Source organism: Nerophis ophidion, linkage group LG13 (genome assembly GCF_033978795.1).
Source record: "Nerophis ophidion isolate RoL-2023_Sa linkage group LG13, RoL_Noph_v1.0, whole genome shotgun sequence".
NCBI classification, from domain to species: Eukaryota; Metazoa; Chordata; class Actinopteri; order Syngnathiformes; family Syngnathidae; genus Nerophis; species Nerophis ophidion.
The window spans coordinates 4,337,756-4,356,481 of NC_084623.1; the positions used below are offsets into that span (position 1 = coordinate 4,337,756).

General features: G+C 35.9%; 1 protein-coding gene across 2 annotated transcripts in view; it reads left to right on the top strand.

Moving 5' to 3' along the window:
* epha3 (eph receptor A3) overlaps window positions 1–18,726 on the top strand; it is a 297,755-nt gene that overhangs the window by 184,081 nt on the left and 94,948 nt on the right. The gene's annotated exons all lie outside the window — the stretch shown is intronic.

Sequence of the window (18,726 nt, forward strand, 5' to 3'; positions counted from 1 at the left end):
CCACGCTATTTACAGCAGCACTGGCAATGTTGTCACGTTCAATGCCCGATAGTACACAAATGAAAACGTCGTCCCTTTGTAGGGTTGCAAATTTACGGGAATATAGTTATTTACACGGAAATTGTTTTTAAATGTCTATTTACATATTTTAGTTGTTACCAAACGGTGTCTGTAACAAGGCAGTGCAATGGGTTATCAAACAAAACAGAAGTCATGGTCATGAAATACTACTGGCCGATTTTCGCTTAACCCTGTGCTCGCAAGGATATCCTCCAGGTGCTCTTATTTCCTCTCATAAAAACAGTGTCAATTTTGGATTAAAAGATGCAACTTTTTTCCCTACGCTTTAACCCTGCGGCTGTGACTAATTTATGGATTTGTATAAGCCGATTTGCTATTTCCTTATTGCCGTTGCTTAAAAACTGTCCCTGGACACAGGGCAACTTTTAAGGACAAAAAAAAAGGAATTAAATCGGATCCAGTACTGGGAACATTTTTTATTTTTTAATGGATATTGTTACACTGTCATCCTGTGTGTTTGACTTATCATAATTGTGATTAAAATCAGAATGATTTAGTGATGGTGAACATTATAAAATACCATATTTTCTGGACTATATACATTTAAATACCTTATTTTTTTTCCAAAAAGTGTCTGTAACAAGGCAGTGCAATGGCTTATCAAACAAAACAGAAGTCATGGTAATGAAATACTGCTGGCCGCTTTTCGCGTAACCCTGTGCTAGCAAGGATATCCTCTAGGTGCTCTTATTTCCTCTCATAAAAACACTGTCAATTTTGGATTAAAAGATGCAACTTTTTTCCCTACGCTTTACCCCTGCGGCTGTGACTAATTTATGGATTTGTATTAGCCGATATGCTATTTCCTAATTGTCGTTGCTTACAAACTCAGGATATGAGTCCCTGGATACAGGATAAATTTTAAGCGCAAAAAAACAAGAATAAAGGAATCAAATCAGATCCAGTACTGGGAAATAATTTTAATATTTAATTGATATTGTTACACTGTCATCCTGTGTGTTTGACTTATCATAATTGTGATTAAAATCAGAATGATTTAGTGATGGTGAACATTATAAAATACCATATTTTCTGGACTATATACATTCAAATAACTTAATTGTTTCCAAAAAGTGTCTGTAACAAGGCAGTGCAATGGCTTATCAAACAAAACAGAAGTCATGGTCATGAAATACTGCTGGACGCTTTTTGCGTAGCCCTGTGCTAGCAAGGATATCCTCCGGGTGCTCTTATTTCCTCTCATAAAAACACTGTCAATTTTGGATTAAAAGATGCAACTTTTTTCCCTACGCTTTACCCCTGCGGCTGTGACTAATTTATGGATTTGTATTTGCCGATATGCTATTTCCTTATTGCCGTTGTTTACAAACTGTCCCTGGACACAGGAGAACTTTTAAGGACAAAAAAAAAAAAGAACTTAAATCGGATCCAGTACTGGGAAATAATTTAAATTTTTAATGAATATTGTTACACTGTCATCCTGTGTGTTTGACCGATCATAATTGTGATTAAAATCAGAATGATTTAGTGATGGTGAACATTATAAAATACCATATTTTCTGGACTATATACATTTAAATAACTTAATTGTTTCCAAAAAGTGTCTGTAACAAGGCAGTGCAATGGCTTATCAAACAAAACAGAAGTCATGGTCATGAAATACTGCTGGCCGCTTTTTGCGTAACCCTGTGCTAGCAAGGATATCCTCCAGGTGCTCTTATTTCCTCTCATAAAAACACTGTCAATTTTGGATTAAAAGATGCAGCTTTTTTCCCTACGCTTTACCCCTGCGGCTGTGACTAATTTATGGATTTGTATTTGCCGATATGCTATTTCCTTATTTCCGTTGCTTACAAACTCAGGATATGAGTCCCTGGACACAGGATAAATTTTAAGCGCAAAAAAACAAGAATAAAGGAATAAAATCAGATCCAGTACTGGGAAATAATTTTAGTATTTAATTGATACTGTTACACTGTCATCCTGTGTGTTTGACTTATCATAATTGTGATTAAAATCAGAATGATTTAGTGATGGTGAACATTATAAAATACCATATTTTCTGGACTATATACATTTAAATAACTTAATTGTTTCCAAAAAGTGTCTGTAACAAGGCAGTGCAATGGCTTATCAAACAAAACAGAAGTCATGGTCATGAAATACTGCTGGCCGCTTTTTGCGTAGCCCTGTGCTAGCAAGGATATCATCCAGGTGCTCTTATTTCCTCTCATAAAAACACTGTCAATTTTGGATTAAAAGATGCAACTTTTTTCCCTACGCTTTAACCCTGCGGCTGTGACTAATTTATGGATTTGTATTTGCCGATTTGCTATTTCCTTATTGCCGTTGCTTACAAACTGTCCCTGGACACAGGAGAACTTTTAAGGACCAAAAAAAGGATTTAAATCGGATCCAGTACTGGGAAATCATTTTAATTTTTAATGAATATTGTTACACTGTCATCCTGTGTGTTTGACCGATCATAATTGTGATTAAAATCAGAATGATTTAGTGATGGTGAACATTATAAAATACCGTATTTTCTGGACTATATACATTTAAATAACTTAATTGTTTCCAAAAAGTGTCTGTAACAAGGCAGTGCAATGGCTTATCAAACAAAACAGAAGTCATGGTAATGAAATACTGCTGGCCGCTTTTTTGCGTAGCCCTGTGCTAGCAAGGATATCTTCCAGGTGCTCTTATTTCCTCTCATAAAAACACGGTCAATTTTGGATTAAAAGATGCAACTTTTTTCCCTACGCTTTAACCCTGCGGCTGTGACTAATTTATGGATTTGTATTTGCCGATTTGCTGTTTCCTTATTGCCGTTGTTTACAAACTGTCCCTGGACACAGGATAACTTTTAAGGACAAAAAAAAGGAATTAAATCGGATCCAGTACTGGGAAATAATTTAAATTTTTTATGAATATTGTTACACTGTCATCCTGTGTGTTTGACTGATCATAATTGTGTTTAAAATCAGAATGATTTAGTGATGGTGAACATTATAAAATACCATATTTTCTGGACTATATACATTTAAATAACTTAATTGTTTCCAAAAAGTGTCTGTAACAAGGCAGTGCAATGGCTTATCAAACAAAACAGAAGTCATGATCATGAAATACTGCTGGCCGCTTTTCGCTTAACCCTGTGCTAGCAAGGATATCCTCCAGGTGCTCTTATTTCCTCTCATAAAAACACAGTCAATTTTGGATTAAAAGATGCAACTTTTTTCCATACGCTTTAACCCTGCGGCTGTGACTAATTCATGGATTTGTATTTGCCGATTTGCTGTTTCCTTATTGCCGTTGTTTACAAACTGTCCCTGGACACAGGAGAACTTTTAAGGACAAAAAAAAGGAATTAAATCGGATCCAGTACTGGGAAATAATTTAAATTGTTTATGAATATTGTTACACTGTCATCCTGTGTGTTTGACTGATCATAATTTTGTTTAAAATCAGAATGATTTAGTGATGGTGAACATTATAAAATACCATATTTAAATATATATTTAAATACCTTAAGTGTTTCCAAAAGGTGTCTGTAACAAGGCAGTAAAATGGCTGATTAAACAAAACAGAAGTCATGGTCCCATGAAGTTAGCTCTCCAATCAGCTAAACAGACTCAAAAACTCCACGGTGACCTTTTTGGTGAATTTACAAAACAGAAACAATAAAAAAATAATGCCATTGTAAGTTAGTATTACTAAGACAGACACGTGTACCTATGGGACATTTCATACAGATCATCTTTTTGCAACAATGGCCCCAAAAACTGCCATCCATCTTCTAAAATACATCTAACAGCGCTCAGAAGAACTAGCAGGCGAGGGGGAAGTCGTATCCGAAGTGTTAAAAGTTTAAAATGAGAGGACAAACTTTCAAAGGGTCTTTTCTTTCACTTTCACTTTCACTTTGGCCTTGTTTCGCTCTCGTCTGTATTTTTTTTTTTTTAGCTATATTTAGCGTCTTTTGTGTCTGTGATGGGATTAGTTCACCTTTTTTTGTTTTTTGCAACAATTCCAACAATTTAATTTGTAAAGCCTAATCATTGCTTGTGGAGCTGCACTGCAAAAAAAGATCTGGGAAAAAAAAAGAAAAAAAGATAAAATGACTCAATTTTAGGAAAAAAAAGCAGAAGTGTAGATAGAACACTTTAGAACAGAAAATAAGCAGATATTAACAGTAAATAAACAAATGTATTAATAATAAATTTTTACAGTTTGTCCCTCATAATGTTGACAAAATAATAGAATGATAAATGACACAATATTTTACTGCATATGTCAGCAGACTGATTAAGTGTCTTTGTTTGTTTACTTACTACTATTTTATTTGAGGACTTAAACATATGTCTCATTTACACTAAGATTTTTTGTTAAAATAATGTAAATAAAGCCATTTTTTTGTGGTCCCCTTTATTTAGAAAAGTGTCAAAAAGTATCGAAGCATGGTTGACAATCCTCCATGATGACGAGGGTCTAAGTCAGGGGTCACCAACCTTTTTGAAACCAAAGGAGGCTACCAGTTTGATACACACTTAAATACATTGCCAGAAATAGCCAATTATCTCAATTTACCTTTAACTGTATGTTGTTATTAGTAATTAATGATATTTATCTTTGTGGAAACACTGATCATCCTAATGATTTCTCACAATACTATAAATATATATTTTTGATGACATGTTTTAAATAGGTTAAAATCCAATCTGGACTTTGTTAGAATTTATAACAAATTGGACCAAGCTGTCAGGCTTGGACATGGATTGAGTTTGCTCCTTCGACGCAGCGGGATTACAGGACGAGCCAGGCGTGAATTCAGGTACATGATTTATTAAATAAACAAACACTATAATCAAAAATAATCAAACTAAGGACGCTCACAAGGAGGTATAAAACTTGGCTACAAAATATAAACAGGAAACAAAAACACTTGCTCGATTGGCATGAATGAACTATGAACAGACCAAACAAAACTAGCACGGTGGCATGAACACATAAACTTACTCGGCATGAAACTGTGGGCGAGGACGTGAAGGTTTGAACAGCATGGGTAGGGTGCGTGCGAGTGGGAGAAGATCCCAGGACGAAGACAAGAAAAAGAGTGACTTAAATAGTTCTGATCATTAGTGAAAACAGGTGTGAGGCTGAGAACAGGGACGTGACAGGTGAAAACTAATGAGTTGGCATGGAAGCAAACAAAACCAGGAAGTGCAAAACATGACTGAAAGTCCTCAATCAAAAACATTACATGACAAAACAAAACATGATCCATAGGTGTGACACAAGCTATATTTCTAACAAAGACAAATCATTATTTCTTCTAGATTTTCCAGGACAAAATTTTTTGAATAAATTCAAAAGACTTTGAAATAAGATTTAAATTTGATTCTATGGATTTTCCAGTTTTGCTAGAATATTTTTTTTTTAATTTTAACCATAATAAATTTGAAGAAATATTTCACAAATATTCTTCGTCGAAAAAACAGAAGCTAAAATGAAGAATTAAATTAAAATGTATTTATTATTCTTTACAATAAAAAAATACATTTACTTGAACATTGATTTAAATTGTCAGGAAAGAAGAGGAAGGAATTTAAAAGGTAAAAAGGTATATGTGTTTAAAAATCCTAAAATCATTTTTAAGGTTGTATTTTTTCTCTAAAATTGTCTTTCTGAAAGTTATAAGAAGCAAAGTAAAAAATTAATGAATTTATTCAAACAAAAATGTAAAATACATTTAAAAGACTTTGAAATAAGATTTAAATTTGATTCTACAGATTTTCTAGAATTGCCAGAATATTTTTTTTGAATTTTAATCATAATAAATTTGAAGAAATATTTCACAAATATTATTTGTCAAAAAGACAGAAGCTAAAATGAAGAATTAAATTAAAATGTATTTATTATTCTTTCCAATAAAAAAAATAAATTTACTTGAACATTGATTTAAATTGTCAGTAAAGAAGAGGAAGGAATTTAAAAGGTTAAAAGGTATATGTGTTTAAAAATCCTAAAATCATTTTTAAGGTTGTATTTCTTCTCTAAAATTGTCTTTCTGAAAGTTATAAGAAGCAAAGTAAAAAAATTAATGAGTTTATTTAAACAAAATTTTAAATACATTTAAAAGACTTTGAAATAAAATTTAAATTTGATTCTACAGATTTTCCAGATTTGCTAGAATATTTTTTTTATTTTATTTTAACCATAATAAGTTTGAAGAAATATTCCACAAATATTATTCGTCGAAAAAACAGAAGCAAAAATGAAACATTTAATTAAAATGTATTTATTATTCTTTACAATAAAAAACATAAATTTACTTGAACATTGATTTAAATTGTCAGGAAAGAAGAGGAAGGAATTTAAAAGGTTAAAAGGTATAAGTGTTTAAAAATCCTTAAATCATTTTTAAGGTTGTATTTTTTCTCTAAAATTGTCTTTCTGAAAGTTATAAGAAGCAACGTAAAAAAAATAATGAATTTATTTAAACAAAAATTAAAATACATTTAAAAGACTTTGAAATAAGATTTAAATTTGATTCTACAGATTTTCCAGATTTGCTAGAATATTTTTTTTTTTTTTAATTTTAACCATAATAAGTTTGAAGAAATATTCCACAAATATTATTTGTCAAAAAGACAGAAGCTAAAATGAAGAATTAAATTAAAATATATTTATTATTCTTTCCAATAAAAAAATACATTTACTTGAACATTGATTTAAATTGTCAGGAAAGAAGAGGAAGGAATTTAAAAGGTTCAAAGGTATATGTGTTTAAAAATCCTAAAATCATTTTTAAGTTTGTATTTTTTTCTCTAAAATTGTCTTTCTGAAAGTTATAAGGAGCAAAGTAAAAAAAAATAATGAATTTATTTAAACAAAAATTATAATACATTTAAAAGACTTTGAAATAAGATTTAAATTTGTTTCTACAGATTTTCTAGAATTGCCAGAATATTTTTTTTGAATTTTAATCATAATAAGTTTGAAGAAATATTTCACAAATATTATTTGTCAAAAAGACAGAAGCTAAAATGAAGAATTAAATTAAAATGTATTTATTATTCTTTACAAAAAAAAGAAAAAATACTTGAATATTGATTTAAATTGTCAGGAAAGAAGAGGAAGGAATTTAAAAGGTAAAAAGGTATATGTGTTTAAAAATACTAAAATCATTTTTAAGGTTGTATTTTTTCTCATAAATGGTCCTTCTGAAAGTTATAAGAAGCAAAGTAAAAAAAATAAATGAATTTATTTAAACAAGTGAAGACCAAGTCTTTGAAATATTTTCTTGGAATTTCACATTCTATTTGAGTTTTGTCTTTCTTAGAATTAAAAATATCCAGCAAAGCGAGACCAGCTTGCTAGTAAATAAATACAATTCAAAAAATAGAGGCAGCTCACTGGTAAGTGCTGCTATTTGAGCTATTTTTAGAACAGGCCAGCGGGCGACTCATCTGGTCCTTACGGGCGACCTGGTGCCCGTGTTGGTGACCCCTGGTCTTCGTGGTGTTGAGGCAGCAGTCGGATCCCGCGGACTCAAAAAGTTCCAAATCGCCCGTACGAGCGTTGGCCCTAATTAGAGCGCAGCAGCCCAGCTGCGCACGATTAGCGGTGATAAGAAGCAGACGTCTTCTCGACGACAGGACAAGGATCAGCGGCGAATATCCTCCTTTTTGTATGTTTGCTCACTCCAGCACGCCTCGGCGGCCATGGGGATTTACTCCGGCGACACTGCGGTCGGCGACGCTTTGTGATCGACTGTCTGAGAGCCCCGGACTGGATCCGCCGTCCACGGACTTGCGACTTGACCTGACGACACCCTTCACACGTGCACGCCTTCTCTCGGTATCTCTGCTCGCTCCGCGCTGGCCCTCGGACTTTACAAGGATTAAGGATGTCGGCAGCCCCGCATGTTCTACTCCCGCATGTTAAAAGATGGATTAGGTCAGGGGTGCCCACACTTTTTCTGCAGGCGAGCTACTTTTCAATTGACCAACTCGAGGGGATCTACCTCATTTATATATATCATTTATATTTATTTATTTATGAAAGAGACATGTTTGTAAACAAGCTAAATGTGTTTAATGATAATACAAGCATGTGTAACACATATAGATGTCTTTCTTTCACAAAGACAAGAATATAAGTTGGTGTATTACCTGATTCTGATGACTTGCATTGATTGGAATCAGACAGTAATGATGATAACGCCCACATTTTCAAATGGAGGAGAAAAAAAGTTGTCCTTTCTGTACAATACCACATGAAAGTGGTTGGTTTTTGGCATCTAATTCATCCAGCTTCCCTACACTTTACAAGAAAAACATTGGCGGCAAATTCCGTAGCTTGCTTGATTGACATTCACGGCACCCGAGGGTCTTGTGAGATGACGCTGGCTGCTGCCAGTTCATTATTATGAAAAAATGACAGAGAGGAAGGCGAGAAACACTTTTTATTTCAACAGACTTTCGCGCCGTCAAAACTCTAAAGGCCGACTGCACATTTCCTATCTTCACAATAAAAGCCCTGCTTCATGCTGCCTGCGCTAACAAAATAAGAGTCTCGGAAAGCTGGCGTGCACAAGTGATGTGCACGCCAGCTTTCTGTGGGGCGGTATAGCTCGGTTGGTAGAGTGGCCGTGCCAGCAACTTGAGGGTTGCACGTTCGATTCCCGCTTCCGCCATCCTAGTCACTGCCGTTGTGTCCTTGGGCAAGACACTTTACCCACCTGCTCCCAGTGCCACCCACACTGGTTTAAATGTAAATTAGATATTGGGTTTCACTATGTAAAAGCGCTTTGAGTCACTGGAGAAAAGCGCTATATAAATATAATTCACTTCACTTCACTTCTGAGGGATCGCTTGTGCACGCCAGTTTTCCGAGACTCTGTATTTAGTTAGCGCAGGCAGCATGAAGCAGGGCTTTTATTGTGAAGATAGGAAATGTGCAGTCTGCCTTTAGAGTTTTGACGGAAGGTACGGCACGAGAGTCTGTTGAAATAAAAAGTGTTTCTCGCCTTCCTCTCGGTCATATTTTCATAATAATGATCTTGCAGCAGCCAGCGTCATCTCACAAGACCCTCCGGTACCGTGAATGTCATTTAAGTGACGTCTTGGTGAAGATTGATGATCACTCATTTTTAGGTCTATTTTTTTTAAAAGCCTGGCTGGAGATCGACTGACACACCCCCCGCGGTCGACTGGTAGCTCGCGGTCGACGTAATGGGCACCCCTGGATTACGTATTCCCCCCGGGTTGTCACGCTGATTCTGTCAAGATGCTGTCGGATGGATTTCCTCCTATCGTCTTTTTCGCCCCTCCAGTTCGTTGTCGTCGTTCTGTTGTTGACAACCTGGACTTGTGATCTGCATTTAGAGCAGCTTACTCTAGACCAGGGGTCGGGAACCTTTTTGGCTGAGAGAGCCATGAAAGCCAAATATTTCAAAATGTATTTTCCGTGAGAGCCATAACATATTTTTTAACACTAAATACAACTAAATGCGTGGATTTTTAAGTAAGACCAACATTTTTAGAGTATAATAATTCTCTTATTCTTTTTAATAACATTGTTGGTCTGAAGCTAACCAATAATAAATCAAATATCATGTCTGTTGGTCATAATTTTGTTTGGCCATGTGCTGTTTGTCCTTTGGACTCTTTAAGTTCCTGTTTTTTTCCACTCCCTTGTCTGGTTTCCTTGGTTACTCATTTTGTCCACCTGTCTCTGGTGGACCAAATGCCTGCTCACCTGCTTCCCGAGCACTAATCAGAGGCAGTATTTAAGCTCGTCTTTGCCAGTCAGTCGCCCTGTGCTGACTTGTTTCATGCCTTGCCATAGTTTCGTGCTTCATGCCATGCCAAGTAAGTTTTGTTTGATTTACGTTCTTAGTCTGTTTATGCGTTAGCTTTGTTCCTTAGCCCAAGTTGTGCCTCTGCAGTGAGCGATTTTTGTTTGTATATTTTTTTTTGTTAAAATTAAATCATGTTTTTACCTAAATGCCATGTCCCGAGTAGTACGTCTGCCTTCCTGGGAGAAAGACCCCGCAGAAAGCTGCACCCCCCCCACCGTGACATAAAATACTTCTTACCATTAATGCGACTTCTTGAACAGGTGCGGTAGAAAACGGATGGATGGATATAAATGCATGAGAATGTTTTATATTTTCCACGTTATTTTTAGCACTGTGATTACCAGCGAAATTATTCATAATTATCGCGTTAAGCAATGTCAGCTAAGATTTATCTGAGAGTCAGATGCAGTCATCAAAAGAGCCACATCTAGCTCTAGAGCCATAGGTTCCCTACCCCTGGTCTAGAAGTAACCCTCTGAACTGCAACTGGAGGAGAAAAACCAAACACCTAGACAAGCGGCAAAAGCTTCAATCTAAAAAATCTTGAAAGTGCTTACACAGCTTTTATATATGACAACTTCCAAACTACCTTCCCTAGTCATGATGCAAAAAAAAAATGCAACTAACACAAAGGTAGACAGACTTTATCACACAGAACACAACCTGCTCACTTGTGAAAACCTTTTGAATAGACATATATATATATATACACCGTCCAAAATTCAACAAAGCGTTGAATTGTGTTAGATGTAAATATAAACAGAATACAAAGATTTGCAAATCCTTTTCAAGCCATATTCAATTGAATATGCTACAAAGACAACATATTTGATGTTCAAACTGATAAACATTTTATTGTCAAAAAATCATTAACTTTAGAATTTGATGCCAGCACACGTGACAAAGAAGTTGGGAAAGGTGGCAAAAAGTACCGATAAAGTTGAGGAATGGTCATCAAACACTTATTTGGAACATCCCCCAGGTGTGCAGGCTAATTGGGAACAGGTGGGTGCCATGATTGGGTATAAAAACAGCTTCCCAAAAAAATGCTCAGTCTTTCACAAGAAAGGATGGGGCGAGGTACACCCCTTTGTCCACAACTGCGTGAGCAAATAGTCCAACAGTTTAAGAACAACCTTTCTCAAAGTGCAATTGCAAGAAATTTAGGGATTTCAACATCTACGCTCCATAATATCATCAAAAGGTTCAGAGAATCTGGAGAAATCACTCCACGTAAGCGGCATGGCCGGAAACCAACATTGAATGACCGTGACCTTCCATCCCTCAGACGGCACTGTATCAAAAACCGACATCAATGTCTAAAGGATATCACCACATGGGCTCAGGAACACTTCAGAAAACCACTGTCACTAAATACAGTCCGTCGCTACATCTGTAAGTGCAAGTTAAAGCGCTAGTATGCAAAGCAAAAGCCATTTATCAACAACATCCAGAAACGATGCCGACTTCTCCAGGCCCGAGATCATCTAAGATGGACTGATGCAAAGTGGAAAAGTGTTCTGTGGTCTCATTTCAAATTGTTTTTTTAAATATTCAACATTGCGTCATCCGGACCAAAGGGGAAGCGAACCATCCAGACTGTTATTGACACAAAGTGTAAAAGCCAGCATGTGTGATGGTATGGGGGTGTATTAGTGCCCAAGGCATGGGTAACTTACACATCTGTGAAGGCACCATTAATGCTGAAAGGTACATACAGGCTTTGGAACAACATACGCTGCCATATTTTTCATGGACGCCCCTGCTTATTTCAGCAAGACAATGCCAAGCCACATTCAGCACGTGTTACAACAGCGTGGCTTCTTAAAAAAAAGAGTGCGGGTACTTTCCTTGCCCGCCTGCAGTCCAGACCTGTCTCCCATGGAAATTATGAAGCGTAAAATACGACAGCGGAGACCCCGGACTGTTGAAGGACTGAAGCTTTACATTAAACAAGAATGGGAAAGAATTCCTCTTTCAAAGCTTCAACAATTAGTTTCCTCAGTTCCCAAACGTTTATTGAGTGTTGTTAAAAGAAAAGGTGATGTAACACAGTGGTGGCTTCACGGTGGCAGAGGGGTTAGTGCGTCTGCCTCACAATACGAAGTTCCTGCAGTCCTGGGTTCAAATCCAGGCTCGGGATCTTTCTGTGTGGAGTTTGCATGTTCTCCCCGTGAATGCGTGGGTTCCCTCCGGGTACTCCGGCTTCCTCCCACTTCCAAAGACATGCACCTGGGGATAGGTTGATTGGCAACACTAAATGGTCCCTAGTGTGTGAATGTGAGTGTGAATGTTGTTTGTCTATCTGTGTTGGCCCTGCGATGAGGTGGCGACTTGTCCAGGGTGTACCCCGCCTTCCGCCCGATTGTAGCTGAGATAGGCGCCAGCGCCCCCCGCGACCCCAAAAGGGAATAAGTGGTAGAAAATGGATGGATGGATGGATGGATGGAGTTCGCAAACGTTTATTGAGTGTTGTTAAAAGAAAAGGTGATGTAACACAGTGGTGAACATGCCCTTTCCCAACTACTTTGGCACGTGTTGCAGCCATGAAATTCTAAGTTAATTATTATTTGCACAAAAAAAAAAATAAAGTTTATGAGTTTGAACAAGAGTTTGAACATTCCCCGCGACCCCGAAAGGGAATAAGCGGTAGAAAATGGATGGATGGATGGAGTTTGAACATCAAATATGTTGTCTTTGTAGCATATTCAACTGAATATGGGTTGAAAAGGATTAGCAAATCATTGTATTCTGTTTATATTTACATCTAACACAATTTCCCAACTCATATGGAAACAAGGTTTGTAATAGATTGCACTCTCTTCTTTGCTATTTTTATGCTATCAAGTTTGCACATGTTTTTATAAACGTTGCACAAATCCAATACATCCAATATATACAAAAATACACACAGATGGTGTTGCTTCAAACATGCATTATTGATTTTCTTTAAAATGTTGTATAAGAGCAAATGCTGTGGCTCGGTGCAGTATATTGATATTTTATTGAATAAACAGCAATTTGACTACAATGACGTTTCCACACATTATGGTTAGATCACAGAGGTCGTAATTATAGTCTTGCATGTCCTTTTAATTGACATTTTTATCTTTTTATGAGCATATAATTTCAGTAATTACACTAACACACCAGGCATTTATTATCACTGTTTCCAGTGCACCCCCCGGCTAATAGGTAGTTGTGTGAAGTTGCTAATACACCCCCATACCATCACACATGCTGGCTTTCCCACTTTGCGCCAAAAACAATCCGGATGGTTCTTTTCCTCTTTGTTCCGGAGGACACGCCGTCCATAATTTCCAAAAACAATTTGAAATGTGGACTCGTCAGACCACGGAACACTTTTCCACTTTGCATCAGTCCAATTTAGAGGAGCTCAAGCCCGACGAAGCCAGCGGCGTTTCTGGGTGTTGTTGATACATGGCTTTGGCTTTGCATAGTAGAGTTTTAACTTGCACTTACAGATGTAGCGACCGACTGTAGTTACTGACAGTGGTTTTCTGAAGTGTTCCTGAGCCCGTGTGGTGATATCATTTACACACCGATGTCGCTTTTTGATGCAGTACTGCCCGAAGGATCCAAGGTCCGTAATACAATGGCTTATATGCAGTGATTTCTCCTGATTTTCTGAACCTTTTGATGATATTACGGAGCGTAGATGAAAAATGTTGTTCTTTAACTGTTGGACGATTTGCTCAGGCATTTGTTGACAAAGTGGCGCCCCTCGCCCCGTCCTTGTTTGTGAATGAGTGAGCATTTCATGGAAGCTGCTTTTTATACCCAATCATGGCACCCATCTGTTCCCAATTAGCCTGTTCACCTGGTGGATGTTCCAAATGAGTGTTTGATGAGCATTCCTCCACTTCCTCAGTCTTTTTTGCCACTTGTGCAATCTTTTTTTAAATATACTCATGCAAAGATACTTAAAAAGGTGTGTTATTGTTTCTGCTATGGCGCCATCTTTTGGACGAATTTGCTTACTGCGGGTGTTGCTGGGGTACATGTCAATTCCGGATGTTTAAAGTTTTAGGCCGGAAGTAGAAGTGTTGTTCCGTTTTCTAATCCTCCATAGCGTTTCTACTGGCATGGAGTATTCATTCATTGCTCCAAGCGACGTTTGTAATTTTTACAATGTAACTAAAACAACTCTCGCTTACTAATCCGTGGAATGTTTTCAATATTATATAACAGGGGTCACCAACGTTTTTGAAACCAAGAGCTACTTCTTGGGTACTGATAAATGCGAAGGGCTACCAGTTTGATACAAACTTAAATAAATTGCCAGAAATAGCCAATTTGCTCAATTTACCTTTAATAAATAAATGTATATATATGCGATGAGGTGGCGACTTGTCCAGGGTGTAGACTGCCTTCCGCCCGATTGTAGCTGAGATAGGCGCCAGCGCCCCCCGCGACCCCAAAAGGAAATAAGCGGTAGAAAATGGATGTATATATATATATATATATATATATATATATGAAATGGGTATTTTTGTCTGTCATTTCGCCGTACATTTTTTTGTATAAAATAAAGGGTGAAAAAAACACTTATTGAACGGTTAAAAAGAAGAGAAAACAGGAAAAAAAGAAAACTACATTTTGAAACATAGTTTATCTTCAATTTTGACTCTTTAAAATTCAAAATTCACCCGAAAAAAAGAAGAGAAAAACTAGCTAATTCGAATCTTTTTGAAAAAATTTAAAAAAGAGTTTATGGAACATCATTAGTAATATTTCCTGATTAAGATTAATTTTAGAATTTTAATGACATGTTTTAAATAGGTTAAAATCCAATCTGCACTTTGTTAGAATATATAACAAATTGGACCAAGCTATATTTCTAACAAAGACAAATCATTATTTCTTCTAGATTTTCCAGAACAAAAAATTTAAAAGAAATTCAAAAGACTTTGAAATAAGATTTAAATTTGATTCTACAGATTTTCTAGATTTGCCAGAATATTTTTTTGGAATTTTATCCATCCATCCATCCATTTTCTACCGCTTTTTCCCTTTCGGGGTCGCAGGGGGCGCTGGCGCCTATCTCAGCTTTAATCATAATAAATTTGAAGAAATATTTCACAAATATTCTTTGTAAAAAAAACAGAAGCTAAAATGAAGAATTAAATTTAAATGTAATTATTATTCCCTACAAAAAAAAAAATACTTGAACATTGATTTAAATTGTCAGGAAAGAAGAGGAAGGAATTTAAAAGGTAAAATCATTTTTAAGGTTGTATTTTTTTCTCTAAAATTGTCTTTCTGAAAGTTATAAGAAGCAAAGTAAAAAAAATAAATACATTTATTTAAACAAGTGAAGACCAAGTCTTTAAAATATTTTTTGGGATTTTCAAATTCTATTTGAGTTTTGTCCCTCTTAGAATTTAAAATGTCGAGCAAATAGAGACCAGCTTGCTAGGAAATAAAAAACATTTAAAAAATAGAGGCGGCTCACTGGTAAGTGCTGCTATTTGAGCTATTTTTAGAACAGGCCAGCGGGCGACTCATCTGGTCCTTACGGGCGACCTGGTGCCCGCGGGCAGCGTGTTGGTGACACCTGATATATAGTGTTTTAGCATAATATGCTAACATATTTGCAAGTGTCTGTGTTAGTAGTATTAACTTACATCGGCATATGCAGCACAAACGTAGCTCCGGGTTATTTTAATACGTGCAATGATGAAGGTGGCAATAAATATCATGGCCTCACCTCCTTATTCTCCCCATCTGGGTACATCCTAGAAAGAAAGGGGAAACAATCACGTGAGTATATAGTCATGGCAAGACAAAAAACACAGACTGGTGCCCACAAACACGCTCACTGGCTTTGTATTCGGCAATCAGGCCAAGCTTGAACATTTCAAAGACAAACATGTTTTTTCCTGCGGTCTAATAAAAAGACAAGTCAAGGCCTGGGATGGCGAGCCGGCCTGCAGCTGGCTGGCAATTAGAGAGCAGGAAAAGCCTGGAAATGAGAAAGTGAGGGTACAGAGAGAGAGAGAGAGGGCGGAGAAAGTGTGGGACCGTTAGAAGCTCCTGAGGTGATGGCACCCACACAGGCGAGAAGAGGATGTGACTTCCAAATTCAAACAACAATAACGACAATATTTTCCTCACATTTTTTGCTTTACTGCATTAAATACATACATTAAATTACATTTGTTTACAAACTATACAACTCTCAACAACAATAGACATTCTGCTCATTTTTTGTAGCGTTTCAAAACTTTTTTGTTGTGTTGATTTGTTGTTAGTACAAGTTGTTTACAGAATTACAGTACAGTAAATAATAATTATTGCACATTATTAAGTGCAAATCATATTTTTTGCAGTGCCTTTTAGCCATTCAGATCAAAATAAATACGTGTGAGAGAAAGAATGCCATAAAATATGAGCTCATATATATATGTATATATATATATATATATATATATATATATATATATATATATATATATATATATTGGTATATATGTATATAAGAATATATAAATACATTTCAAAAACATTTTTGAAAATTGTCCACTGACTTACAACTTTTTTAGTCATTACTATACATATTTTTAAGATATTGTGGAAAATTCTGAATTCACTTACAATTTTTTAAGTACAAAAAAGTGTATTTATATTTTTTAAATATATATTTGAGAATTATGAGTTTTTTGCTAAACATACATGTATATATATGTATATATGTATGTAAATATACATATATACATTTAAATGCATATGTATGTACATATATGTATATATATGTGTGTATATATATATATATATAAATGCATACGTATATGTATGTATATATATATATATATATATATATATATATACTATGTGCCCTCCATAATTATTGGCACCCCTGGTTGAGATGTGTTTTTTAGCTTCCAATTATTTTATTTTTTTTCTAAATAATATGGGACCTTAATGGAAAAAAAGAGAAAAATCCAACCTTCAATACAAGTGCATTTATTCAGTGGGGAAAAAATCCCACATAAAGAAATAATTATTTGACATCAAATAATGTGTGTCACAATTATTAGCACCCCTGGTGTTAATATTTTGTACAACCCCCTTTTGCCAACAAAACAGCACCTAATCTTCTCCTATAATGTTTCACAAGATGGGCAAAGACAGAAAGAGGGATTTTCAGCCATTCCTCTTTGCAGAATCTCTCTAAATCATCCAGAGACCTGGGTCCTCTCCTCTGTACTCTCCTTTTCAGCTCACCCCACAGGTTCTCAATGGGGTTGAGGTCAGGGGACTGAGATGGCCATGGGAGGAGCTTGATTTTGTGTCTGGTGAACCATTTCTGTGTAGATTTGGCCATATGTTTAGGGTCATTGTCTTGCTGAAAGACCCAGTGACGACCCAGCTTCAGCTTTCGGGCAGAGGGCAACAGATTTTGATTTAAAATGTCCTGGTATTTCAAAGCATTCATGATGCCATGCACCCTAACAAGGTTCCCAGGGCCTTTGGAAGTGAAACAGCCCCACAGCATCACTGACCCACCCCCATACTTCACAGTGGGTATGAGGTGCTTTTCAGCATGCGCATCTTTCGTGGTACGCCAGACCCACTTAGAGTGTTTGTTGCCAAAAAGCTCAATCTTGGTCTCATCTGACCAAAGCACACGGTCCCAGTTGAAGCCCCAATACCGTTTGGCGAACTCCAGACGCTTGCGTTTATGATTGTGAGTGAGGAAAGGTTTTCTCCGTGCATGCCTCCCAAACAGCTTGTTGGCGTGTAGACAGCGCCTGATGGTTGATTTGGAGACTTTGTGACCCCAGGATGCTACCATTTGTTGTAATTCTGTAACAGTGAGCTTTGGAGATCTTTTGATTTCTCTTACCATCCTCCTCACTGTGCGTGGTTGCAAAATAAACTTGGGTCCTCGTCCAGGCTTATTTACCACTGTTCCAGTTGTTTTGAACTTCTTAATTATTCCTCTCACAGTGGATATGGGCAGCTGCAGTTGAGTGGCAATCTTCTTGTAGCCTCTGCCTGACCTGTGAAGGTCGACGCACATCTGCCTCACTTGTATGCTGTGTTCCTTTGTCTTTCCCATGTTTAAGAGTGGATAAGAGAAATGGCCTCGGTGTCACGTCATATTTATACCCCAGGGAAACAGGAAGTGATGAATTACTAATTAAATGTTCCTACGTACTCTGGTAAACTTTGTAAACTACTGTAGAAATGACAGAAATGCTTCAATTATATTTATTTCCTGGGAATTGTTAAGGGTGCCAATAATTGTGGAACAGGTGATTTAATGAAAAATAATTATTTTTTAGTCAGGGATTTTTTTATTTTCTTACAATTCATTTGAGTTGAAGGCTACATTTTCCTACAATTTTCAGTGTGACAGTATTCTTCTGCAATAAACACTGAATTTATTTTAAGGCTTTTAACACATCTCAACCAGGGGTGCCAATAATTATGGAGGGCACTATATATATATGTTTATATATATATATATATATATATATATGTATGTATATATATATATATATATATATATATATATATATATATATGTATAAATGCATACGTATATATGTGTGTATGTATATATATGTATATATATGTGTGTATGTATGTATATATATATATATGTATATACATATGCATTTAAATGTGTATATATATATATATATATATATATATATATATATATATATACACATTTAAATGCATATGTATATACATATATATATATATACATACATACACACATATATATACATATATATACATACACACATATATACGTATGCATTTATACATATATATAT